Source organism: Manis javanica, chromosome 8, assembly GCF_040802235.1.
Source record: "Manis javanica isolate MJ-LG chromosome 8, MJ_LKY, whole genome shotgun sequence".
NCBI lineage: Eukaryota > Metazoa > Chordata > Mammalia > Pholidota > Manidae > Manis > Manis javanica.
Window position 1 is genome coordinate 1,791,795 of NC_133163.1, and position 26,130 is coordinate 1,817,924.

General features: G+C 57.0%; 1 long non-coding RNA gene across 3 annotated transcripts in view; it reads right to left on the reverse strand.

The window, feature by feature from the left end:
• Positions 1-26,130, reverse strand: part of LOC140850680 (uncharacterized) — a 109,434-nt gene that overhangs the window by 12,010 nt on the left and 71,294 nt on the right. Inside the window, exons 4-5 of one of the 3 annotated variants that reach the window (XR_012133619.1) lie at positions 16,287-16,326; positions 14,584-14,851 (exon numbers count right to left, since the gene is read on the reverse strand). The exons of the other annotated variants lie outside the window; for them this stretch is intronic. This is a non-coding gene — a long non-coding RNA (uncharacterized lncRNA). Of the gene's footprint in view, positions 1-14,583; positions 14,852-16,286; positions 16,327-26,130 lie in introns of those variants that run through there. 3 annotated transcript variants of the gene reach the window in all.

Genomic DNA, 26,130 nt, shown 5'->3' on the forward strand with positions numbered 1-26,130 from the left:
TACCCCCCTTCATCCCTTCCTGCTTTAGATGCCGTTGTGTGAGGATAAGATGCGTGGAGCTGTGGCAGCCAGCTTGTGACCATGAGGTGACAAGCCAGAGGACAAAGAGTCAACATCCCAGGATGGCTGGGGACAAGGGGAGAAGGAGCCGGGTCCTTGAGGACATCACTGTCCCTTCAGCTCAGGTACCACCCACCTCCAGGCTCTTGTTTCTGGAGTATATTCGTTTCCTATGGCTGCTGTAAAAAATCACCACAAATTGGGTGGCCTAAAGCCACAGAAATTTATTCTCTTACAGTCATCGAAGTCAGAGTCCAAAGCGTGCTTCACATGGCTGACACTGAGGCGTGCACAGGGCTGTGCCCTCCAGAAGTCCCAGGGCAGAATCTGTACTGGGCCTGCGCCAGCCTCTGGTAGCCACCAGCGTTCCTTGGCCTGGGGCTGCCCCCAGGTCGCATCTTCTCTTTTCCGTTCTCTTGTCAAATGTCCCTCTGCTTCTCCCTTACAGGGACACGTGTGACACACGAGGGCCCGCCCGGAACATCCAGAACCTCCTGCCCGTTGCAAGATCCTTCATCGGATCACTTCTGCGAAGTCCCCCTTCCAGGGAAGGTCGCACCCCCAGGTCCCAGGGCTCAGGACCTGGGCGTCTTTGGGGACCACCCTCGGCCAGCCACGTGAAGTAAGCAATGGCCCTGCTGCCCCGCGGGGGCCTGGTGTTCCTGCTTCCTGCAGCGGGCCACCGGCGCTCTTCCTCCAGAAGGGAGAACAGGCCTCCCGGCACTGGGCTTGTGAGCAAGCAGAACGAGGCGCAGGGGAGTGTCCCTGCGGGGCGCGGACGTGAGACCAGAGGAGGTCTAAGCCCCTCCTGGATTCCTGGGCTGCTGGCCAGCCTGAAGGGCGAAAGGCCCGGCCAGGCACGGGAGTCGGGGGCACGGCAGCTCGTGGCCCTGCCCGGGGGCTGCGTCTCCTGGATGTGGCCTCTGCAGCCTTTGCCCCCCGCCTTCCCAGGCCGGCAGCCCCCACCCGCAGGGAGAATCCCGGCCCGGTGCTGCCTGGCTCTGCTGGGGGCTCTGCCCAAGGATGGTCTCAGGTCGGCCCCCAGGCAAAGCCCCCAGGGCGGTCACGAGCTCCCCTCTCCACATGTAGCTCCGTCACCAGCACCCCCAGCGCCCCCAGAGCGGGGACCCCGCCAGCTCCCTAACTGACTCCTGCCTGTTAACTGTGGACATAATGATTTGCAAAATCGGGCGGAAGTTGTATTTAAGCGGTTTGGTGGTTAAACCTGACACTGTTGATATTTCTTATCCAGAAGAATTAAGCCCCTCTGTCATTGATGAGCTCATGTCTTGCAGTCATAATATGTTTAATATTTTAATCACAAGCCATTTAACCGGGGGCATCGCTTAGATGCCTTGCAACACGCAAACTTTACTGGAGATGCTGGAGCCGTGGGGTCGTGCATCCGTCGATCGATCCGAGTCATTAGAGGACACCTCCCTGGGCCTGTCAGGCCATTCTTCATGACACCCGACAGTGGATCATCATTGAAATGGGAGGCCGCCCTCCCCGAGGCCTGCGCTCTGTGAAGAGCTCAGACTGCGGATGTATTCATCACAGCAGCAGGCTGGCCCTGCCGGGGTCTTGGCGGGAGCGGGACGGGGCCAGAAGAGGCGCCCCTGAGCAGCGTTCTCCTCGCGCTCTGTCCTGTCGGTGCACCGCGCACTGGAAGGTGCCTGTGTCCTGGGGCTGCCTTAACAGATGGCCACAACCTGGGGCAGGTGACACCACGGAGATGCGCTCCCACGCGGTTCTGGAGGCAGGAGTCCAAACTGCAGGGGGCGGGGCCAGGCCCCCCCACCTCGGAGGTCCCAGGAGAGGGTCCTCGCTGCTGCCTCCAGCCTCCGGTGGCCCCGGGTGTCCAGGGGCTTGTGGCCGCTCCTGCAGCTTCCGCCTCCAGGGCTGCACAGCCTCCCCTCTGTGTGTCTATCATGAGGACGCTCGCCGTTGCTCTCGTGCTTGGATGGCCCCCAGAGCCTCACCGTGATCACATCTGGGAAGATCTTTTTTCCAAGTCAGGTCACCCTCCCAGGCTCTGAGGGTTGGGTGGACACAGATGTCTGGGGGCCACCATTCAACCTGCTGTGGGAGAGGTAAGTGTCTACCCAACATACGTGAGTGGAGTGGCCAGCTGACCCCCTCCTGGCCCTGGATTTCTGTGGCTTCACAATTAAAGAAACAGGAAAAATCTAATGCCGCTTCCCGTGGGAGATGGGGAAACTGAGGCTCCTTGAAGGAAAGTGAGCAGCCCAAGGTCACTACAAATTGGGGTGTGAGCCAGGTCAGGTCAGGGCACCCTGCCCCTGCCCAGGTGGGCTCTGTGCCCGTGGGCCAGTCCAGGCCCCTGGGATGCTGAGGAAAGAGCACAGCAGGAACAGGGGTGCATGGGGGGGCACAGAGGAATGGGGAAGGGAGGAAGGAAGCTCCGTCTGTGAGGGCCAGGGGCCGGTCGCCCTGGGGTGCCCGGGGAGGAGCCCCCACCTCCCCACCTCATACCAGCCTCCTCTGTGTCAGCCTTGTCAGCAGGCTGAGCAACAGACAGCCAAGCGCACAGGCCACTTCTGCCTCCTCCCTCCCTACAGCAGCAGATGGGTTCACGTGTGTTCCATGTGTTCAACAGGCTGGACAAAGCCCATCCCTGTGGACAAGCCCACCTGTGCCTGGAGACCATGCCAGGAGACTGGACCCTGGAGTGACACGGGGACCTCCTGGCGTCCTTGACACAGGAGCCCCCATATCACTGCGCTGTCTTCATCGCCATCCATGTCCCAACCCCCACCCACCCGGCCTGCAGGTGGTGGCAGGTGAGAGGCACTGGCCTGGAGGCCCCTAGTTGCGTGGCACCCGGGTTCCTGACCCACAAAGCCTGTGAGATAATAGATGTACGCTGCTTTCAGCTGCTAAACACGGGGTGACTTGTTACGCAGCAGCTGATGGTAATGCAAGGCTGCCAGCAGGTGTAGCCCCAAGGCATAGCAGGGCACACGCCAGGTCACTGGGGTGCTTGAGGGCAACATCGGGTGCCAGCCCCGCAGGCAGCCATGTGCCAGGCTATGTGGCAGCAGGTGGGTCCCGGCCCCAGGCTTGCAGCATCTCATTCGGGCAGAGTAGTGAGGTGGGCAGAGCTGTGGGCACTGCCATGCCCGCAGATGTCCCCACGCCCTGCGTGGGGGTCTCCATCCCAGAGCAGGGGCCTCCTGCCCCCACGGGCAGCCACCAGGTCCTCGCCAGGGGCCCTGCTGGGGGGCCATCGTGTGATTGCTCCACTTTGGCTGATGGTCACAGGGCCCTTCCACACCCTTCCACGCACTGCCTGAGCTGTGCAGCCCGGCGCCGCTCCTACACACACACCCAAATCCCCCTGGTTACATGTTAATTTGTCCCTGAGGAACTGACACGTGTAAGGGTCCCAGGCCAGAGTGGGGGGCTGGCTTGGTCTGGGTGAGTTTATCTTGCCAATCAATATGCTCTGTGTGGAGGAAGGACCCCCTCTCCTGAGAGCAGAGCCCCCCCCAATGCAGGTGCCCAGAGTGAGGTGGGGGTAGGGTCCACAGAGCCACACGCCGTCGCCACAGAAACCAAGCGAGCTGCCTTTGTCCACAGGCGGCGGGGGAACGGGCCTGGTGAGCCGAGAGGCCCTGGGGGGCCTCACAGCGGGGCGGTGGCAGGGCCATGTCACCGCACGCCTCCAGCGGGTCACCAGCCAGGCCCACTCCCGGCGTCTTCCAGGAGAACAGAGCTGTGCTTGTTAGGAATGAGATTTGGGGGACCGGGACCAAGAAGCCCGCTTGCAGACCGTCAGAGCGTCCCCCTTTAGCATGGCAGGCGGGCGGGTGCACACACCTGTGGCTGAGAAGCTGTGTAGTCACCTCTTTGTTGCTCTGATGGCTGTTTGTAGTGTCAACCAGCCCAGATCAAGCAAGTACCCCCTCAGCCCCTGGAGGTGGCACTTTTAGCAAAGGCGCTCCCTGGCATGCACATCCCTCTGGTGCCTGGGCTGCCCCCTGGAGGAGGCGCCAGCACCACCCAATGGGGCTGTGGGCCGGGCAGGTCATGCAGCCCAGCCCCTGACCCGTCCCAGACAAGGTCACCGAGGCCTGTGGGGGTGGGGTGGGGTCACTGCACAGTCAGGGCAGGAGAACCCGCCCGGTAACCTGGGCAGCCTTCCTGGGGCAGATCAGGCCTGAAGGCGGCAGGCAGGGAGGCTGGGAGGCAGGTGGAGGGAACCCACCCAGTGTCTGTCCCCACCAGCCTCTGATAGGCCAACAGGGGCTCGAAGGACCTGGCTCTCGAATGTCCCAGCCAGACCAATGCCCCTGTGGATCTGGCATGTCCCTTGAACCCTGGACACAGGCCACTGGGGGCTCTGAGCCCACCCATGGGGCACGCACCCCTGCCTGGTCTGTGGCCTGGGCAGAGGATCACTGATGAGCAGTGGAGGGGGTGGCAAGGGGGGCTGCCCGCTGGAGCGTGCTGCATGGCCCCTCCGGGCTGGCCGACAGGAAGGTGCCCTGTGGCCTTGGTCCTGCCCTCTGGTCACTCTGTTCTGAGTCCCAAGGCTCCAGGGTGACCCAGACAGGTCACTTCCCCCTACAGGGCTGTGTTCCCAGGGGCTCGCCCACCAGGGCCAGGGGCTACAGGGGGCCTGGGGCTCACCAGCCCCATGCCCCTGGGCCTGTCCTGACACCCGGCTGGTGCGGACCCCGCTCCGGGCCTGCCTGTGGGACCAGAGGCACCACAGCATTGGCTTTGCAAAGGGCCATGTGCATGCCCTGCACACGCACGAACACATGGAACACACGTGAACCCATCTGCTGCTGTAGGGAGGGAGGAGGCAGAAGTGGCCTGTGCGCTTGGCTGTCTGTTGCTCAGCCTGCTAACAAGGCTGACCAGGTGCCGGGGTCACATGGGATGGGACTTGGCCGGTCCAGGGGAGCCTGTGGCTTCCAAGGGCTGATAGTGACTGTCATGGGCAGGGCGGGGGCGGTCTCCTCGGGACAGCCTGTCTTCAACCTCAAGCGGTCACTGCAGGGGTGCACAGGGGGGCCAGCAGCAGCCTCCCCGCACCGGGACCCACAGACCCCCGAGCAGGGCTGTGGCAGAGGGCTGTGCAGGCAAGGGGCTCCAGGCCCCTAGCGGGGTCAGGCAGGGGCAAGTGCGACCGTTTTGGAAGAAAAGAGACCACCACTCATTTACCATAGCCCCCAGGTCCCTGCCTGGGGACGTCCTGTGGGCTCCCCAGACCCCACCGGCTCCAGCACAGTTGTCCAGCAGAGAGGGGCCTTCCAACACCCCCCACTCCCACCTCCTGCATGCAGAGCAAGAGCCTGGGGCTGGGGTCCCCAGGCTGGGGTCCCCACCTTGCCTGACATCCAGAGAATCACAGTCCTCTAAAATCGGGGGCCGAGAAGGGAAGCAGGGGGTCCTGTGGGAAGTCCCCGAGGGGCAAAGGTGGGAGCCAGGCACAGGCAGGAGCCGCAGGGCTGCTAGAGGGCAACGGCATGGCAGGCTCTGGGGGGCCCGTGTCCCACAGCGAGAGCGTGGCAGGCCCTACCCCGGCGGATCCTGATTGTTCCAAGGAAGCTGCCCCCAAGGGCTGGGCTCTCCTCCCCCTCGGGGTCTCTGGCCTCCTCCCTCCCCGGGTCACGCCTGCCTGTGTCTCTATCACATATCTGGGAGTGAATGGGGTGTCCTGGGTGGGCCATCCATGCTGACACGGTCGACTTTCCCCGGGGCCGGGCCGTCTCTGCTGCGTTTGGATAAACACAGCCGACCTCTGTGCTGGGCTCCAAGAGGACATGTGTCAGGGAGATTTATGAACGCACGCTGGCCAGGAGCTAACACGCCTCTCTGGTGCACTCACCTCCACGCCTTCTCTGGGGGGCTTCTGGGCGTGAGGCTCCCAGGGTCCCAGGTGTGGGAAGGGCAGCCCCCCCCACCTGCCCGGGGCCTCCACCTGCCCACGCCTGGAGCAGGAGCCTGGAGGACGTTTGCTGAAGAAAGAGTGGAGGAATGTCTGAGGGGGACCCGAGGTGGGGCCAGGCCCCGGGGAATCTGCTCTGGCCAGAAGGGGCTGGGCAGTCAGGCCTCCAGCAGGAGAAGGGGGCATTCTGGGAGCCCAGAGGTCCCAAGCACCAGCACGGAGAGCACGGCCCACCTCGGGGCCCCGACGCCCCTGCCCAGCCCTGGCAGGTCTGCCGCTGCCCTCCTGGGCTGCAGGGTCCTCCGGGGGCCGCCGGCAGGGCTCAAGGACACCGGTGGCATGGAGGATGACTGGCACGCAGGGGCAGAAGCTGAACCTAGACAAAGGCCTCTCACCTCCGGGGCAAGCCCTCCCGCCCCCCACGGCCGGGACTCTGATGGGAGGCCACCTGCAGGGCCAGCCGGCTCCCTCTGCTCCCGGGGCTCCCTCCCGGCTGCTCTGGCCTCGCCCTGGCGCTGATCAGAGGGCCCATGGGCGTGCACCTTGTCCTGACCAGCTTGTTTTGGGGAGGGGAAGGCATGGCTCCCCACGGCAGGGATGAGGGCCCACCTGCTTCCCTGTCACACACGTTTCCCACCAGACCCTCCCTGGCCCTCCCACTGGCAGGGCCTTGGACACCAGGGACGGCAGGAAGGGGTGTGGAACGGGAGAAGGAGGGCCCCATGAGGCCCCAGCTCTGAGGCCCGCTTAGACTTCCTGCGCCAGGGGTTCTGGCCTGCCCCCACCCCCAGGCCCAGCTGTGCCCAGAGGTGGGCTCGGCCAGCACTTGGGGGCCATGGGTGAGGAGGGGGCAGAGCAGATGCAGGAAAGGGGCACATTTTCCAGTGTTCCAGGTTTCCCCTGGTCAGCTTAAAATATTCTAAAGTTCACGCCTCCTCAGGGGCTCCTCTCTCCTTCACCTTCTCCCACCTGAGTTCCCTGTTCTCGGTCCTGTTGTCGGCTCTCCACAGGTGGATGGGAGGTGATACATGTGACCTGTGGGCACTGCCAGGTCACTGCCAGGCTGTGTTGCCACCTGCCACACACCGACCCGGCGTTACTGGCGTGCACCCCCTACTGCTGGCTCCCTCTGCTGACTCTGGCGATAGGAAGGGTCACCCGTGCAGGGTGGCACTGCGGCATGTCGCGCTGACTGTGTGGTTCCTGCTCTGCGGCCACAGCTCAGCGCGTCATCCGGCTTACCACAGTGTGTGCCTGGGTCATCCCACCCTGGGACAGCTCTCTCACTCCCCCCCGCCCCCCGTGCCCGCGTCTCCCGCGCTCCCAAACACTGCCCCGTGGCTCTCTGAGTCGAGTCTGCCAGTGTGCACACCCCGTGGCCGCTGATCCCTGTCAAGCCTGAGGGTCTCTGGCTCCCACTGTCCCCAGCCTCGGACACCCGATGACTCAGAGGAGTGGCAGGTATGAGCTGGCGACGGACAGGGAGGAAGGGGGGCCGCTCTCCCCTCTGGGCGCCTCTGTGTACACAGGGAGGCAGCCTCTCCGTGACGGAGTCAGACAGTCCTTCCAGAGCACGGGACTCAGCCACGTGGCCTGCGCAGCTGGGGTCCTGGCGTGGCTGGCCTGGTCTGCTCCAGCTCCCATGGAGGACAGAGAACCAGGCGCCGGTGCGCTGCTGAGCCCACTGCACGTCCACACCTGGGTGTCACTCGCTCTTCCAGCTCACATCCTGGAAGCACCCTCCCCGGGTCTCTGGAGATCTATGCCAGGGTCCGGCCCCACTCACTCTCAGGCAGAGCCCACCCAAGGGGCAGCTCTATGCCTGCCAGAGTGCCACAGAAACCCCCAGCACACATTCCCCAGTGAAGCCCCGGAACAGGACTTGGTGGTCTGCTGCGTGGCTCCTCCTTTGTAACTGGGTGCAGAGAGGGCAGCAGATTGCATCAGACCCAGAGGGAATCAGAGCCCGGGTCAGCAGGGCCCTCCCGGGTGTCACCCCTCCCCGCCCAGCTCACCTCAGTGTAACCAGCAAGATGACTGCGACGTCCATCTCCCCTGAGGCCCAGACAGGACAGATGACTGAGTGCCCAGCTAGGCCCCCACACCCTCCCCACCCGGGGCTGCCCAGACGCATGCCCCCTTGTCCCTGGCCCCAGATCAAGTCACCTCGATAAGTGACCCTGTGCCCCAGGCTCTGCACTATGATGTCTGCCCTTATAAAACACCCGGCAATTTCTCAGGGGGACAACAGCCCACTGTGAGAAATGAGTACGGATGGTCCAGGAGACATACAGGGCCAGAGGGGTGGGGGGCTCCTCCTGCACATGGACCCCCTCCCGGCAGGGGCAATGGATGTGCCATATCCTCTGGGGCAAGGCGGGGTGGGTGCAGGCCCTGGCCAGGACCAGCTGATGCCACAGGGATCCAGTGCATGACCTCTGACCTCCTGGCCACCTTGCCAGTCTTCATATAGGACCAAGGAGGGCTTGGGGCACCCGGGTCCCCCTCCTGGCTCACCATATGCATGCAGGGGCTTGGGCAACTTGCTAGGTCTGTCTGACTCTGGGCTACTTGCCCAAAACAGGGATTGGGGGCAGGGGCATATTGCCCCCCTGGCCTTTTGGCAATGAGTACCGGGTGTCCCTTACAAGGCAATTCATTCTCAGAGCAATTTCTGCAGAACCCAGCTATCGCTCAAGAGCCCAGGCCTCCCAAAACCCGGACTTCACCCCAGGCCAGTGGTGTCAATTTGTCCCTGGTCAGAAGTCCCTGCAGAGACCCAGGGCTTTCTTTAGAGCTCATGATCTGAGGCAGACTGGGGACAGAAAGCAGGAAAGTACTGATAGGGACTCCTTTCTCCTGCACTGGCCTGTGAATCCTGGAGGCTTCCTAGAGGAGGTGGCACCTTGCAGACATTTTGGTCCAGAGGAGGGTGCATTGGCTCCAGTTCTACAGCAGCAGCCTCTGCACAGGGTGTCCCAGGTCTGCCAGCCCCCACTCCCTTCCAAAGCAGCCTCTCAGCCCCCCGGCCCTCAGGACCACACAGTCCCATCCCAGCTTGGCCCCTGGTGAGGGCATAGACTGTTTCTCCTCAAGCCGTTTCCCCAGGGGCTTCTGGGCCAGCCCTGGTGGAGGCCTGGCCCTGACTGCCTCTGGTGGACACCCAGGCTGCCTCTCCCCATGGTTCTGGGTGGCGTGAAGGAGCCCTGCCTTGTGGAAGGTGAGGTGGGGTGATAGCTGGTCCTGAGAACTCGCTCCAGCAAGGAGCACATGTGGGCGCTCTGGAGGCAGGGCCAAGGCCCCAGGGCTCCTGGCGAGGCTGCTCAGGCCAGGTAAGGGCCCTGGTCGCAGGGAAGGGGCAGGACGGTCCACGAGGAGGGCCTAAGAGCCTGCAAACCCTACCTGAGAGCACTCCCCCTCCCTGTGTGCCTCGTTGGGAAGCCCCTGACCCCTCAGAGGCTCTGGCCTTCATCTCAGCAGTGCAGATGGCGAGGCCCAGGGTCACTGGACACTTCCGTGAAGGCCCAGTCCAGTGGACAGAGTCCCCTCTGCACTGCCATTCCTACAGGCCGGCGGCCGGGCCCTAGTTCCCAGGCAGGAAGCGCCTGTGTTGCAGACCTCATGGTGGCCAGGGGCCCTGAGCCCAACGGGGGTCATCCCACTCCGTGGCTCAGTCCCTGCTGACTGAGCTGCTCAGCTCGAGGTGGCCACTGCGCTCGAAGGCTGTAGATGGGGCCGCAGAGCCCGTGAGGCAGCGGGGTCGGCACATGAGGCCTCGCCACCTGCCCTACCCCCACTCTCTGCCCAGATTTTAACTTGCTCCAGGTTTGGGGACAGCTGCTCCATGACGATGGCCGCTGGTGACCGAGGCACCTCCCGCAGCTCCCAGTGTGTGTGCCCGTTAAGGCCCAGAGTCATGTCCCAGACTCAGGGTCCAGACTTCAGGGGACCAGCCTGCCCTACACCCAGGCAGTCGCCAGGACGCTCTACACCCGTGGGAGCTCCCAGGCCTGGTGGCACTCACGGTGGTCACTCTGTGTGGCTTGGGGAACGTGCTGACTCCAGTGCCAAGCTTGACAAAAGCTTGGGGATCAAAGACTTCCTGGTCCTGTCAAATGGAGGTGGGGCTTCCCATCACCAGGAGAGGGGGGCTGGCAGAACAGGTCCCATGGCATGTGCATCCTGGCTTGCACACAGGGCACTGGGGCCTGGGGCCTGCACTGCCCCTGGCAGGGGTGCTCAGGCCACCTGGGACTGCAGCTCCCCACGTCAGCACCTTCTCCACCTGAGCTCCCCTAGTCTGGGCCTTCTTGGCTGCAGAACGGATGGGGCCTCCCGTGAGGCAGGGAGACGTGGGGCTGGAATCCAGGGTCCCAGTCCAGGGCCACAGCCTCCTAGCCTCTGGGCCTGGGGCTCACTTCCTTGCCTGCAGAGTGGGGGTTCTGAGGCCAGCCTTCTGGCACCCCGAGCCCAGGCCAGCACCGTGTAGGTCTCCAGAGTGTGTGGTTCTAGACAGGGCTCTCGGAGCTGGGGTGCTGACTCTGGCAGGCAGCAGCAGCTCAGCCCCGGCACCTGGCGCAGGCCGGTCCGGCCCCTCAGTGGCCAGGCCGCCACCCACGCTTGCCCCTTGGACTGCGTCCCCGGGGTCCAGCCCTCCGTCCCGCACCCGCATCCACCCGGCTGTCCCTTCCTGTGTCCCCTCACTCCACGTCATGCCGCAGAGGCAGGGCAGAGCGGGCGCACATCCTGTGCCTTCTGGGGTGGCTGCCAGGGACCGTTCAGCACAAACGAGGGGCTTCAGACGACAGACTGATCCCCTCACGGTTCAGGAGCCCGAGTCCAGCCGGCATCAGCAGGGCCGCGCTCCTTCCAAGGGCCCTCGGGGGGCCCCTCCCACCTCCGGCAGCCCCAGGGCCGCGCCGCTCTGGTCTCTGCCTCCGTCCTCCGTCCTCACGCAGCCTCCTTCTCTCCGGGTCTCAGATCTCCCCTGGATTCTGCCTAAGGCTCCAGGGCTTAGTGTACAGACTCACTGGGGGCCAACATTCAACCCACCAAAGTACCTGAGGACCAGCCGTGCCAGGTGGGACCACTGGGCCAATCCCGCGGGCAGCCCGCGTCCACCTGCTGGCTTCCTGGTGGCCACCCCGTGGGCTGGGCCTTCGGGCTGCACCGCTGGGGAGTCTGGTGGCAGAAGACGCTCTGCAGGTGGCAGTGGGCCAAAGCCTGTGCTGCCTCCCGGGGGCCATGCGGAGGACCGCCCAGCCTCAGGGGGGCCTGCGTGCTGCCCGCCGCGGGCTGCAGAGGCGCTAAGCAGGATGGCATCCCTTGTGCGGTTCCCAGCAGGACGAATGGAGGGCTCCAGCACCAGGCCGCTTTGAAACAGGACGAGAAGGAGGGGACCACAAAGCCCGCAGTGGGGTCCGACCTGAGGGGCAGGGGGACTGTCTCGGACGACTCCCCGGAGCCCTCCCTCCTCGGAGTGGCCGCCCGCTGTCCTCCTGCCAGGGCCCCGGTGTGGCTGGAAGAGGAGAGCAGAGCGCCCGTCAAGGCCGGAGAGCGGTGGGCCCACACGACACCCCGAAGCTCACCCCGAACTTCCAGAGGCCTCGCCTGGGTTTCCAAAGCCCCCACAGAGGGGCCTGGTGGGCAAGGGCCTCCGGGTGGACAGTGAGCAGGAGGAAGAGGGGCTTCTCCCCTGGGCAGCGCCCGGGCAGTCTGAGGACAAGGGCAGGGGAGGAGAATGTGCCGGCAGCATGCGGTGCCAGCCCGCCTGTTCTCCTGGGCAGGGGCGGGGGTAGGAGGGGGGATACCAGGGTCATTTGACGACCTTCTCTGTGATGATAAAACGCACTTCTAGCAAAAAGCTCAAAATGATCCCTAAGCAAATTTTTTTTTTAAGTAGAAATGAAAAAAAAACAAGAAAAAGGAAGGAAGAAAGGAGTTTGTCCAGCGGCAGCCCCCTGAGGAGGCAGTGGCTTTGCAGCCCCGGGCCAGCCCTGGACCACATCTGCTGCCACAAGCCAGCCGCAGAGGCCAGGGCAGAGCCAAGCGCACCTCTGGAGCCGAGAACGCCCACCCTGGTCGTGTCTCCCCTGCCCCACGTGGGGTGCCCGGCTCCTTCTGTCACTGCACGATGCTCCCTGAGCCCCCTCCCCTCCTAGGGCCTCAGTCTGTGGGGGCACTGAGTCAGGAAAGGGGGAGGAAGGGTGCAGAGCTCGGCGGTGCAGGGGCCTCCGGGGCCCAGGTCTTGGCTGGGAGTGGGTGAGGTCAGGGGTGAAAACAGGTAAGGGCCAAAGGGGGTGGCCCTCAAGGCTGGTGGCTGACTGGGTGGTGTGAGGGTGCTGGGCTGCTCGGGTGGGTGGCTGCGGGCCCTCGGCTCCCGTCTGAAGCATCACAGCGCAGGCCCTGGGCTGGGGCTGCAGCCTCACGCACCCGCCACCCAGCCAGCTCCATCCTGCTGTCGGCCAGCCCCACACATGTGGGTGCACCCTGACTGTTCTGGGGAACGTCTCGGCCCCACCTCCCTGTGCCGTGGATGCCCTGGGGCAGCGCAGAGACGGTTTCACAAGCCAGGATAGCAGGGTGGGTGGGCGGCTGGACAGTGAGTCTCCAGCCCCTCGCTGCTCCACTGCCCCTGCCCACCCCGCAGAGCGGGTGCTTCCCCTACGGCGCCACCTGCTGCCTTGCAGTCACAGACATGCACCTGCTCTCGGGCCGCCGCACTGCCTGCACCCATACCCTGCTGCCAGTGTGCAGTTACAAGAGTCCAAAGAAATCTGAAACGTGGGTGATATGATAGCTCAGCTCCCACTGTCGTGGGCTCACCTGACTTCCAGTGCAGAGCAATGACAATGAATTTCCTGGACGCCTCATGTCACACCTTCCCCAGAGTCAGCATTGTGTCGCCACACAAGACATCCCGGCAGCTCCCGGGCAGGCCAGGACCACCACCCACGCGCCGGTGCCGATGGAGCCCACCTCCCTGGGCCCCTGGGCTGTGTTGCTGACCCACACCAGCCCTTCCCGAAGCGGGGGCAAGCCCGGGCTGCCGAGAAGGGGCGATGACAGCCCAGCCCACAGCAGAGCCCACGCCTGGCCGCCGAGGTCTCCAGCACTTATGAGCTCCCCTTGTGCCACACCAGGGCCCATCAACTGGCCCTCTCGTGCCCTGTACTGCACCCCTACAGGCCCTGTGACCCCCTGTGACCACCTGCCAGCCTGTCTCCCCATCCCCTTCTTGGCCCTATAGCTCACCTGCCTTGCAATCCTTGAGAAACCAGACTGGACATCAAGTCACCCCCTGTGGCCTCTGTGGTTTTCACTGTGCAAAACTGCCTGCCCTGCATAGACTCTGTCCACCCACCTTTGACACTGTCCCCAGGCACACGGGACCTGCTGTGCCTCTGTGTGCATGGCCCTGCACTTCCATCTGTCTGGAAAACTTGTCATCAGAGTGAATAATATTTAATCCCCACAACGACCTACTGTGCACCAAGTCCTTCAGACTTAACGCCATTCAGCCCTCACAGCAGCCCTGCCCCAGTGGGTGCGGCCCTTCTGCCCAGCTGACAGATGAGGTCCCTCACCCGCTCGGGTCTCCTGCCCAAACGCCGACACGGCCGAGGCGCTGCCAGCCCAACAGCCTAAACCGGGTCCTCCCCTTCTGCTCCCACCCTGCCCCTCAGTGCAGGGTTTCACAGGGGCCCTGAGTATGCCCCCATCTTCCCCGCTGGGCTCTGGTCCCCCAGATACACCGCCATTCCCAGATGAGGGCAGACCCTGGTGCTGCAGCCCCTTCAATCACTCTGCAGGGTGCAGGCATTTGGGGTGGGGAGCGTGCAGCTGGAGGCAGCAGTGAGGCCTCCCAACCCTGGAGCGCGAGCGCCATGTGGGGAAGCAGCAATGCTGGCCATGGGGGCCCAACGCAGAGTCTGCCGTGCCCAGCCCTCAGCCTCTCTCCCACCCCTGCCAAGACTCCTTGACCTCCGAAGCCACCTGCTTTTCCCTAGGACCCCACAGCCCCTTGCCCCCTGGCCACTCCAAGTCCTGAGTGCTCCAGTGCCCCTGCCCATGGGGTGCTCATGGACACGCCTGAGGGCCCAGAGCTGCCAGGTCGAGAGGAACTGGCTGGGGTCCCTGCAGGCCAGGCCCAGACGCACTGCCCTGGAGGGAGCCATCCCCCATTGCTCTCCTGGTGGGCACGCAGGCATCAGGAGGCCCGGGAAGCTGGTGGCTTGGGGCCTTGGGGACACTGTCAGAGTCAAGGTGGCAGCAGATCTTGCTGCCCCTCCCTTGAGAAAGGAGGTCTAATGTCCCTGCCCCCCGGAGGGCACTGGCCTTGGTGACTTGCTTGATTACGAGGCCATGGCAGAGTGGCATCTGGGGCTTTGAGGTCCTGCAGCTCTCGCAGCTCCCTTGGAAAGCCCACCCTAAGGAGAACCAGCTGCTATGTAAGATGCCCACCTCCCTGCCATGCTGTGAGAAACCAAGGCCTTCATGTAGGGAAAGAGCAGTCAAGGGACACCGAGGTGCCGTTCAGGACGTGAGGCCATGTGGATGTGAGGAAAGCCCCCACTGAGCCCTCTCCTGACCCACAGAATCAGGACCACGACGATATGGGTGTTTTAAGCCACTATGTTTGGGACGGTTTATTACATCACGATAGAAACTTCACACGTGGATCATTAGTTTGGGGACCAGGTCGCAGGGGAGGCTGGGGGACGGAGCAAGCCCCGGAGTGCAGTGGGGGACATCAGGCAGCGCTCAGCTGCGGAACATGGAAAAGAGAACCGGCGGCTCGTGACCCCCTGCATCTGCCCGGGACCTCCAGGCAGGCCCTCAGAAGACCGGCTGGCTGCGTCTGGCTGCCTGTGATGAAAGATAAAAGGGCAGAGACGAGCCTAAGTTTTTTAGCAGAACTGAGGGGAAGCATAAAGGACCCAGGACTTGCTGGACCAAAAATATAACCTCAAACTCCCCACAAAGTCTCAACACAAAAACGGCTTCAGGGCAAAGAAGCCTGGCTGCAAGCCAGGGGCTGTCAGGCCTTGTTCAGGCCTCAGGCAGCCCCAGATCCTGCCGGCTAGACAGATGCCACCCCAGAGCAGCCCTGAGCAGGCCGCCCTCAGTCAGGGAAGGCTCCCCCGAAGGCCGCTGGGTGTCAAGGAATCCACAAGGACCCCTCAAGGCTCTTAGAGAAGTTGTGCCAGCTTAGCCCAAAAGGGTCTCAACCTTCCCTGGTCAGGAAGGAGGTGAACAGTGACATTTCTTATGAAAAAGTAACTCAGACAAACCAGGATCCCAGAAGGTCAAGCTCCCTGGGAGCAGGAGTCAGCCTCAAAGGCAGGGCTGGACTTGGGGGTTACGGGGGAATGGACCGCATGCATGCCTGTTTTCTGCTGGGTGGTCTCACCTAAGCCTCGCCATGGGTGCTGGTGGGTCAGATAACCAGGCACGGTTCCCAGATCCTCCCACCAGAGGACCGTCCTGAGGAGCCCTCCCAGGACCCTGTGTGCACCATGTAGATGAGGTGGTCCTAGACTTCAGACAAGCCCAAACAGGGTGGGGCCGGCAGGGAGTGCAGTGGGGTTAGGTGTATTTTGTGGGGGCCCTGAGTGGGTTTTGCATATGCAAGGAATATACACAATTGTACCCACCGGGAAGACATGGGAGATGGAGGATGGGTGAGGTCCTTTGCTTCCCCTGCCGTTGAGAGCTGGAGTCTAGTCCAGTCCAGCCTTGGCCCTGCCCTCGTCTGAGTGGCTGGCGTGACCTGAACACGGTGGCCTGACGTGTGGGGCTCCACAGGGAGGCCTGCAGCTATGCCAGCTCCCCAGGACACTCACTCTGGGGAAACCAGTGCCTTGTGAGAAGTTTGACTCCCTGCAGCTGAACTTGCAGTGAGAGGCCCGGGCTGCGTGGAGAGGCCCCGGAGGGTGAGGCTCCATGTGGACAGAGGCATCTGGAAGTGGTGCCTCCAGCCTCAGGCACCCAGCTGCCTGACCGGCAAGTCACCCTGGGCCATCCGCCCCCAGCCGACTGTGGACGATGAGCCAGCAGCCTGGCCAGACCAGGGGAGGTGCGTCAGGGAATCAGGAGCCCAGATCTTCCGGCATCTCAACCAGCTCTCACTCACACTCTAAATGAGTGCTGAGACATGTCTGCCTGCCGAGGGCTTGTGTCCCGTCAGGCCACAGGTGGGCAGAATCAGGAGGCTGCGTCCTACTCAAACTGCCTTCAGGGAAGGGACCCCCAGGGCTCACTGGGCCACTGTGCAAATGAGGGGACGGAGATTTAAACGGACCTGCATCCTCGCTGCTCGGCAGACCCTGATGCACAGAGGCCTAGAAAGAGAAATAGTATTTTTAAAGCAAGCCTGAGATCCCGAGAAAGTAAGAGAAACAACCAGACTTCAGAAAAAACATAATTCCAAGGTGGGAAGTGCACATGGGCCATGACATTTCCCCACAGCACCCACGGCCCCAGTGGCCCTCAGCCTGGGACTCAGGAAGCGTGTGTATGTGCGCTGAGAGGGAGGGAGTTGGGTGCGGGAGTCAGAGCCTGCAGCCTGCGTGGGAAGGGGGGTGACTCAGCAGTCCCCTTCATAAACCCAGGATCCCAAGCTCAGGTTTCGCAGCGCACGAACCAGACGAGATCCGACAGACACGCCTGACGGCCTGGGGTCTCAGTGGGGGGACAGATGATTCCCCCTAAGGGTTCCTGCCCACAGTCCTTCATTTATGAAGATGTGGGGTTGTGATCCACACCTGTGTGTGATAAAAAACTGATTTATTTAAAGTGGTCCTGGGTTGGTAGTATCCCCAGATACTGGAGATCCATCCTATTCAAGTCCTATTTGAGAAAACTACACTTTGAGCACAAACCTCAAAGAATTTCTACAGATAGAAGCCAGTGACTATGAGCTCACAAACAAAATTTGAAACATCCATGAAATATGGCGTCCTGAGACAGCATCAGCAGAAACAGACCCTATAGGACTTATGGTACTGGAATTACTGGATGTAACAATTTACAAAGTGTGTTGAAAAGTTTTTAAAGAAGTCATTGGGGAAATTTAAGACATAATTTTGTTCAAAAGAGGATAGTAAAATGGTCAGACAGACTTGAAAAAAGTGAACTTTGAGAAATAAGAATCATCAAAATTAAAAATTCAAGAGAAGGTTCTAGTAGCAGATTAGATATAACCAAAAAGAGAATTACTAAATTAGAAGATAGAACTGAAGGAATCACACAGAATGCAGCTCAGAAAGAAAAGAGGTAGAAACAGAAAACATAGAAGATATTAAAGACAGGAAGATCGGCCGGGGCAGTTTCTGTTGAACTGTCTTCAGGCTCCCCGATTCGCTCATGTCCCTTGGCTGTGACTTGCCTACCGACGGGGTGTTCGTCATTCTGCTGCAATGGTTTTGATTCCTTCTCAGCGTTTCCATCTCTCTGCTACACTAGTCATCGCTTTCTGCATGTTGTCTTTTTCTTATCATTTAGTGTGCTTTTTAATTTTTTTTTTGAAAACCTGACATCTTGGGTTGGGTAGTGGGAACTTGAGTGTGAGGTTGGGTGTCGATCTAGCTAGGCGTTGGGCTGCATCCCATGACTCTACAGCTGTGGGTGCCGGAGGCCTTAGCTTCCTCTGGTGTCCTAGGCCTCCTGACTTTGAGCTTCCCTGAGTCTTCCACTGTAGAGCCTGTGTCTTTCCCAGGAGCCCACTGTTATTACAGGGGAGCCCGCTGGGGAAGGGAGGCTGCCTACAGCCTTCCACCTAAATGTCAGTCTTCTGCTGGGTCTGTGACCCTGGGCTGTGGCCTTCCTTCTGTCCCCACTTCTCTGCTGCAACATCCTCAATCTATTGTCTTGAGACCCTGGGTCGTTGTTCACTGTTCGCTTTTATCCTAAGGTGGAACCGGGAAGCTGGGGGAGGCTAGAGTAGAAAGACTCCCCTTCCCCCTGGGGTGGAAACTTACAGTCTGGCAGAGCTCTGCCCGGGCCTTTGTTACAGATATTGGGCATATTCCACACGATTGTTTTTCTCTACCCTCTGCCAGAGATGTTGGGATGTTTCTCAGATTCTCATTGTAAGCACCTGGCCAGGTCTCTGGAGGAGAAGACCAGAGTACTGGGGACCCCTAAAACTGCCATCCCCCGGGAATCTCTCACTGACATTTAGTTAGCTACTCTGCATTTACCAAGTCAACAAAGCCTTGTTTAAGTGGTCCCACCAGCTTATGGTCCAGCAGCTTTTCTCCTGGTAAGTGGGTCTCAGGTTTGTTCCACTGTTATTTGTCTGTATCTCCATATCTGGAGGTGGTTGTTTGCTTTGCAACCTCCATACTCTGATGGGTCTGAGAAAGGTCATCAATTTTCAGTTTGCCCACCTTTTCTTGTGGTAAGGGTAGGAGTAACAACTTCCAAGCTCTTCACATGCTGGACCTGAGACTCGAAGTCCTGATGACTTATTTATTCTTACCATTTTTTCCAGAGTGTATCATTATTATCTACTGAAGGATCCATGCAATTGGAGGTTAGCTGGATAACAAGTGGAGCTGGTCGACAACTTTTCAAAATGTCAGCTTTTCTTACTTAAAAAAAATTCAAGGTCGGCCTCCTCTGGCTCCCCACTGAAGAGCAGGCTAAGCACGGCCTGGACGACTGATGTCAGAACCTGCCATGGAGCAGCTCTGTCGGGCGGGCGCGTCCCCTGTCTGGAGGTGGAGAAACCGCAGCTGGGGTGGCGCGTGAGGGCGCGTGTGCCATCCTCACCATCCCCGCCTGAAGTGCCCTGTGGTGCCCTCGGGACCAAGCTGTCCTCAGCCCCTCACCATGGCCCTCACTTGGCGCTCCACTTTGCAAATTTCTTGTTCTGTTTTCCTTAGTTTGGTTCCCGTGAGCCCCATGCTGTGCCCGCACATGGTGGGCAGTGGAGCTGGGTAACCGGCCCCGTCTGACTCTCCCACCATGAGTTGGGGTGGGGAGTGGGAGTGTCCGGTGGGCACTGGGACAGGCCAGCCCTGTGACAGGGGCCTTGCAGGGGCTGCTGTCACGCCCTGAGGGAGGAGACAGGTGCCAGGTGCCTGCTGCCCCTCCTGTCTTCCTGTCCAGTCCTGTCTCCTTTGTCTCCGGGTCCTATTTCTTTTTCTAGAACGTTGTGCTGCTGGTCATTCATCACCGCCAGCCTCCCCCACTAGGGATGTGGTGCTTCTCTGCACACACCCGATTCCGGCGGGGGCCCCCCAGCCCCCCAGCATGCCAAGCCTCTGAAAGGCAGAAGGTCTCAGCTGAAGCCTGAGATCATTCCACAGAGGAAAGTCAGGCCCAGAGAGGGAAGTCCCTCAGCAGGCCATCCATGGAGGCCTCCCAACACCATCTCTCCTCCTGCCTCTTCCAGGCTCAAGCTGGGCCGGTTTCCCTCTTTGAGCCTCTGCTGAGTCTTCTGGAAAGTGAGTGCTGGGAGGGTGGTGGGCTGGAGAGAGAGGGTTTGGAAAAGGGCCGCCAGCACCTGAGCTCCAGCCTGCTCCTTTCAGCAACATGCCTGTTTCCTCTCCTCTGGAAGGCGCCAGCATGGAGCAGCAGATCTGGAGGTGTGGGTGACCCGGGATGTGTTGCCTGGCAACAGCGGGCAGTGAGCTCCCCTCCCCTGGAACTAGTGACCACTTTGGGCCCACCTGCCTTGGTCTCCCCTAGCCTCCGCCTGCCTTTCCTGGGCCCTGCACACAGGAACCCAAGGGGGGCTGCCATGGCCCATTGGTGAGCCGATGGGCCTTACCAGGGCCACTCACCCCCACTCCTCGCCTCATTAGACAGCTGCCAAACAGCCATTCTTCTGCCCCAGCGTATTGATACAAACAGCCTTATTACCTGGATAATTAGAGCCCAGAGGCTCAGCCAGAGCTCCCCCCACCCACACACCCAGTCAGTCTCCGTGCGTGATTGCTTGCGCAAATGCTTTGAAGGAAGAATCTGTGGTGTCTTCCCTAGTGACCGTCCGCACGTACTTAAACCAGCTTCACCCTTCCTCCGAGATGGGCCTCTGCCTGCTCTGCCCCTCCTCCAAGTTCCCAGCCCCCTCCTTCAAGGGTTCATGGAAATCACAGATTCAGCACCTGCTGGGTGGACAGCGCCAGCCTGCGTGATTCGTTTTTCAAAGCCTGGGTTCAAATCTGTACCATGGGGAGTAAGCACACCTTCCTTGCAGGGCTTGGTATGCATTTCAAGCACCTGGCACCTTGGTACACAGTCCGAGGGCAGGTGCAGGAGGCAGCCCACTTAGAGTTCCGAGGAGTCAGTCCGGGGGCTCAGAGCACGGAGCAAGGAGTAGCGACATTCCAGGTATCCACACAAAGCCTTGGATTTCCCATCAGGAAAATGAGCAGAGAACTGCTCCCCTTCCTGCTGCACATGGGAGCATTACCATGAGCTGGCGAGGCCCCTGGGGATTCAGACGGGCCTCTGTAAAACTTGACTTTTCCTGACCTGAATTTCGGATCCCCTCATCTCTGACAGTGTCCAATAAATAACTCCATGCTGCATGAGTGATGGCAAACCCCAGAACAGCTTTAATTTTGCAGAGTGATAAATTAAATGCAATGACTGCCACGTGTGCACGGTTAAACTCTTTTTATAGCATTTCATGTTGCTTTACGACTGGACCACTGCACCTCTCGGAATTCTTGGCAGAGTCCTCTGCAGGCGGGCCTGCACCCTGGGCTCTGTAGGAGGCAACTCCCCTGTGGGGTCTAGTCCTTGGGAACCCCGGAGAGGCCAGCTAGGCCAGGAACTGAGCGAGGGATGCTGTGAGCACCTCCAGCCTACAGATGGCGCTGCAGGCAATTGCCATGAGTGTGGAGACAGAGAGTCACAGGTTCCACCCCCGATTTCTCCACCATATCTTTCCTATTTGTATTCCTCTGTTCTTTTTCCTCCTCCTTTCTGGCCTTCATGCAGATTATCCTTTTTTATTTCTTATTTGCCTTCTCTGCTGTTAAACGTATTGCATTCCTTTAGTGGTTATTCATGCTTAATATGCTTATATACAGAGCCAGAAGTTAACCAAAGAACAAATTCTATGGGATTCTGCTCCCATGAGGTCCCCAGAGGAGTCAAATCCATAGAGACAGAGAGCAGGGCGGCGGGTGCCAGGGGCAAGGGATGGGGCGTTAGTGCTTAGTGGGGACATAGTTTCATTTCAGTTTGGGAAGAAGATTAGAAAGTTCTGGAGGTGGATGGAGGGGATGGCTGCGCAACAGTGTGAATCTACTTAATGCTGCTGCAATATACACTTAAAAATGGTTAAAATGGTAAATTTTATGTTATGTATATTTCACCACAATAAAAAAAAGTTACCCCAAGTTCCCAGCCAATTCAGTAAAGAAGGGAAATAAATGTGTAAGAAATGAAGAGAAAGACCACAATTATTTGTAGATGATACGATTGTCCAAGAAAAGCAAAAGCGAACAAATCTTTTTTCAATAAGGAAGTTTAGAAAATTTGCTGGATACGAAGTATCCCTAATCCAGGTGCATTTCCGTACATCAACAACCACAATCAGTCAGAAAATATAAAATTTTAAATGTTATTTACAATATCAGCAAAAAATATATATAAATACCTAAGAATAAAACTAAGAAGTGGGTAAAAACTTTTGGGGAAAAAAAACATTAAAACTTTAGAGGCAATATGAAACTGTTTATTTCATAAGACATCAAGTTTCCAAAAATTGATCCAAAGATTTAATACAATTAGAACAAAATTCCCAGGAGGTCTTTTCATGGAACTGCACAAACTGATTTTATTTATGAGCAAATGGCCAGGATCACGCAAACAGTCCCGGAGCAGAAGAGGAAGCTGACAAGCTTTCCTGACCAAGCAGCTATAATTACGGAAAAGCTGAAGTCAGGGGACCGTCCGGTGCCCACGCTGAGGTGGACGAAGAGCAGGACAGAAGAGCAGGACAGCACAGTCAGAACACATGTTCACGGAAGCCTGGAGGTGTGAACCTCCAGGAATTCTGGGAAAGTAAACAGTGCGGATCAGGATGAAAAAGACGGGAGTTTTGCTAAGATGCTGGGAAACTGGCTTTTCATATTAAAAATACTGAAAATGAATCTCTACCTCACATCATACTTAGAAATAAATCTCAAGTGATTAAACACAAAACGTGAAAATGTAAATAGAAATTGTAGAATAGAAAGTGATCCCTCAAATAAGATATAGAAGAACGAATCATAAGGGATAATTTTTACAAATTCAACTACATTAAAAGTAATAAATGCAATTAAAAGAGATTATAAAGTGAAAAGCTAAGTCACAGACTTGGATAAAATATCTGCAACCAGCTTATGGACTAGAGGTAACATACGAAATAGATAAGGAGCTCTTATGAACAATCACGGAAGGCGGACAGTCCCATAGCACAAATGGGCAAGACCTGTGGACAAGCGTATCACAAAAGAGGAACCATACAGGCTCCTAAATGTTTAAAAAGAGGGGCCTCACTAGCAGTCAAGGACATGCCTCTTCAAGATCCTGTGGGGAATTCTGGGTTAGATCAAAGACTGAACATATGCATCTCATTATTTTCCCTCCAAACTCCCGCTAAAGCTATTGTAATGAGAATCGTTTATGACAAATATCATTAAGAATGAAAAGAACAGGAGACAAAAACAAAATTCTGGAAGCTAAAAAGCACAGGAACAAGTAACGACCTCCTTAGACTGGGGAAAGGTAAATCCTAGGCTGGCGAGGGAAAACTGGAATTAACCTGATTTGTTACCAAGAATATTGAAAGACTCAGGAAATGGTTGTAGCAGGCATCTCTGGGACTGAGGATCTCTGCAAGGGCAGGGCCAGGACCAACACAAGGCCAAAGAGGTGCCAGGGCACAAATATTAAGGAGGTGACATTATAGGCATTAGAGAAATCAAATTGAGGCCACAGTGAGATATCACCCCATACACAGTAGAATGTTCAAAAGGAAATAACGACAGCACCAGGTGCCGGCAAGGATACAGAGAACTGGGTTCTCATACATCGCTTGTGGGAACATAAAACAGTAAAAACACTCTAGATTATAGTCGTATTTCTTAAAAATCCAAACATATCTTATTGTAGGACCCAGCAATTTTACTCCAAGGCACGTGTCCAGATAAATGAAAACATGTCTGTGCAGAAAATCTGTACATTATCGTTCATAGCAACTCTATTTGTAAGAGCCAAAAACTAGAATAAACCAAGTGCCCCCCAAGACAGGAATAATGAAAGAAACTGGTACACCCATCCCATGGAACACTACTCAGCAATAAAGAGGAATAAACTATGGACAGATGCAGCAGTTTGGGTGGCCCTCAATTATGCTGAGTGAAAAAAGCCAATCTCAAAGGTCACTCACTTAATTGTTCCATTTGTGTAGTATTCTAGAAATGACAAAATGATATAGATGTAAAGCAGGATGGTGGTTGCCAGGGGTTAGGGATGATGACGATGATGATGGTAATGGTGTGTGTGTGTGTTTGACTTTAAAGAGATAACACAAGGGAGATCTTTGTGGAGATGGGATAGTTCTATATCTTGATTGTGAAGCGGTGATGGGCATGTTCAAAGACCAGGAAACAATGGCTCCAGCCTTGCAAACAGCAACGTGGAAGCAAAAAACAAGGGAATGATGCCCTCATAGTTCTAAAGGAAATTGATTTCCAACTCACATCTCCACATTCAAACCAAATGTCAATCAACTGTGAGATAGAATAAAATTGTTTTCAGACATGCACATCTCAAGCAATTTACCTCTTGTGTACCTTCCTCATTAAATTATGGGTGGATGTGCTCCATATAAACAAAGGAAGCCACAAGACCCAGAAAACAAGAGATGTTAAGGGGTTCTCAGGGATGATGGTGAAAGAAGACCCCAGGCCTACAGGGCAACTGTCCAGGAGGAGGAGCATTTCCAAGAGACCAGAACGGCGAGAGCTGCCATCACTGTGATTCTCACTGACTGGCCATATTTTTATCCTTATTTAACCATAGAAAAATTGTTCGCACCAAAACAAGAGAATAAACCAGGAAGGTATGAATGGGATTCAAGAAACAGGACTCCCACCCAGGAGAAAGGCACAGCGCTAGCAGAAGCAAATCACAGAATGACACGTGCGACCACCCCAGAGAGTGACAGCCCAGCTCAGAAGAGAAAGGGAACTCCAGGCACAGGGTCTCCAGGAAGAAGCGGCGTGAAAAAGTGCACAGAAAAGACACTGGAAAGTGTGGGGAGAATTCACAATAGATCATGAAATAATGAGCGAATAAAAGAGCAAGGCAACTAACAACTTCAGGAAACACGAAGAGCGAGAAAGGAGAGAGTCGGAGCGCTCTGTGGTGCAAGGTCAAGCGTGGCTGCTACACTGATGCGATGCAATCCATGCCGACATGTTTGGTCTGATTTAACCAAGAATTGTAATATAAATATATTTATTGGGATAGTAGAGAGGGGAAGCAGAGACAGTGGCAGAGTACAAGGGTTAAATCTTCTCTAATAAGAAATCTTTAAGGTTATGTCTTAAGTTGATTGATCAAAGGTAGTAATACACATACACATTCTATTTAGAAATATGTGGATGAATGTAAATGCCAGAAAATGCGTTTTCCCACAAGCCTTTTAGTACTATATGAGTTTGGCGGTTTGTTTTGTTTTTTACTATATACTTGTCCAATAATGTGCAATGATTTGTACTATATTAAACTTGTACTTACTTGTTAATTTAAAGCAAGACAATAAGATATCATTTTACTACAACCAAATTTACACAGATTAAAAAGCAAGTCAGTTCCAGGTACTAGAAAGGACTCAGGGCAGCAGGAGATCCCAGCACAGCAGTTAGGGTTGTGGTTACTTCAGCAAGCACTTCACCACCCCTCGCAGAGGCGACTTGCCCATAAGCCAGCAGCTCCCCACCTGGATGACATCTCTAGAGCCATGCTCTCCAACATTTTCCACATCATGGCAAAATAGGACAGGGCTTATGTGGTACAGTGGAGTAAATGGAGTCATAGCCTGCTCCGGGATATCGGGGCCAGCCAGGAGGTCCCAGGTCCAGGCTGCCCAACCCCTGCCCGGCTACTCAAGTACAGAGCATCTCCACCACCTCCAGCGACAGCACCCGCATACGCCCACCCAGGGAAAGGCTTGCACATACGCACATGGAGCTCCCTGCTGGGTGTCTAAGCAGCATTGTGATGGTAAAGAGCCTGAGATGACATAAATGCCTGTGAACACTAGAACCGATGAACAAATTGGGCACATTCACAACGGGGCACCGGGCAACAGTAAAGCCTAATGAATGACGGCATAGCGTGAAAGCGGGTGAGTCTCGAGCGTGAAATGTGAAATGGGAGAAGCAAGACACACAGTTATTTATAAAGGACTATTCTATTTACATAAAGCTTAAAAAGCAGCTAAAACTAAACAATATATCATTTGGGACACAAATATAAATGGTAAAAATGATAAAGAAACGCAAGGGAAAGGTTAATATAAATTCGAGTTCTCATTACCTGGGGGAAGGGGTTGGAGAGAAGGGAAAAGAATGTGATTAGAAACGATCAACCTGTACTTAAAAAGAGGCTTTATCTTTTCATCTGAGTGGCAGCCACAAGGAAGTCTACGCTATTATTGTTGTTATTATTTAAACTATATGCATATATTTTATACTCATGTATGACATACAAAATGTTAATAAAATTAAACAAGTCTCTAGCAAGAAATTGAGCAAAATTTTATCGTCAGTATTCTTTCTACTCCCCTGTCGCGTGATACATGCTCTGAGAATGATTAACCCCACCACCTTCCTCCCCGCTGACACCTACTTGTTTCCAAGCATTTCATTTCCATCTTGTCCTCGTAGCCCACAAATTAGATGTTACTATCCTTGCTTCATATTGTTCGGGTTTACTTATATTTGTCCACATATTTAACTTTTTTTTTTTGCTTGCCATTCTCTCTCTTGTTTCAGAACTTCCTCCTGAAATATTTTCCTCCTTCCTGAAGTAGGGTCTGTCATCGACAAATTCTTTTTACTTTCAGCTGAAAATATCCTTATTCGTTCTAAGTCTTAAAAATACTTTTTCTCAGGAGTGTAATTCTA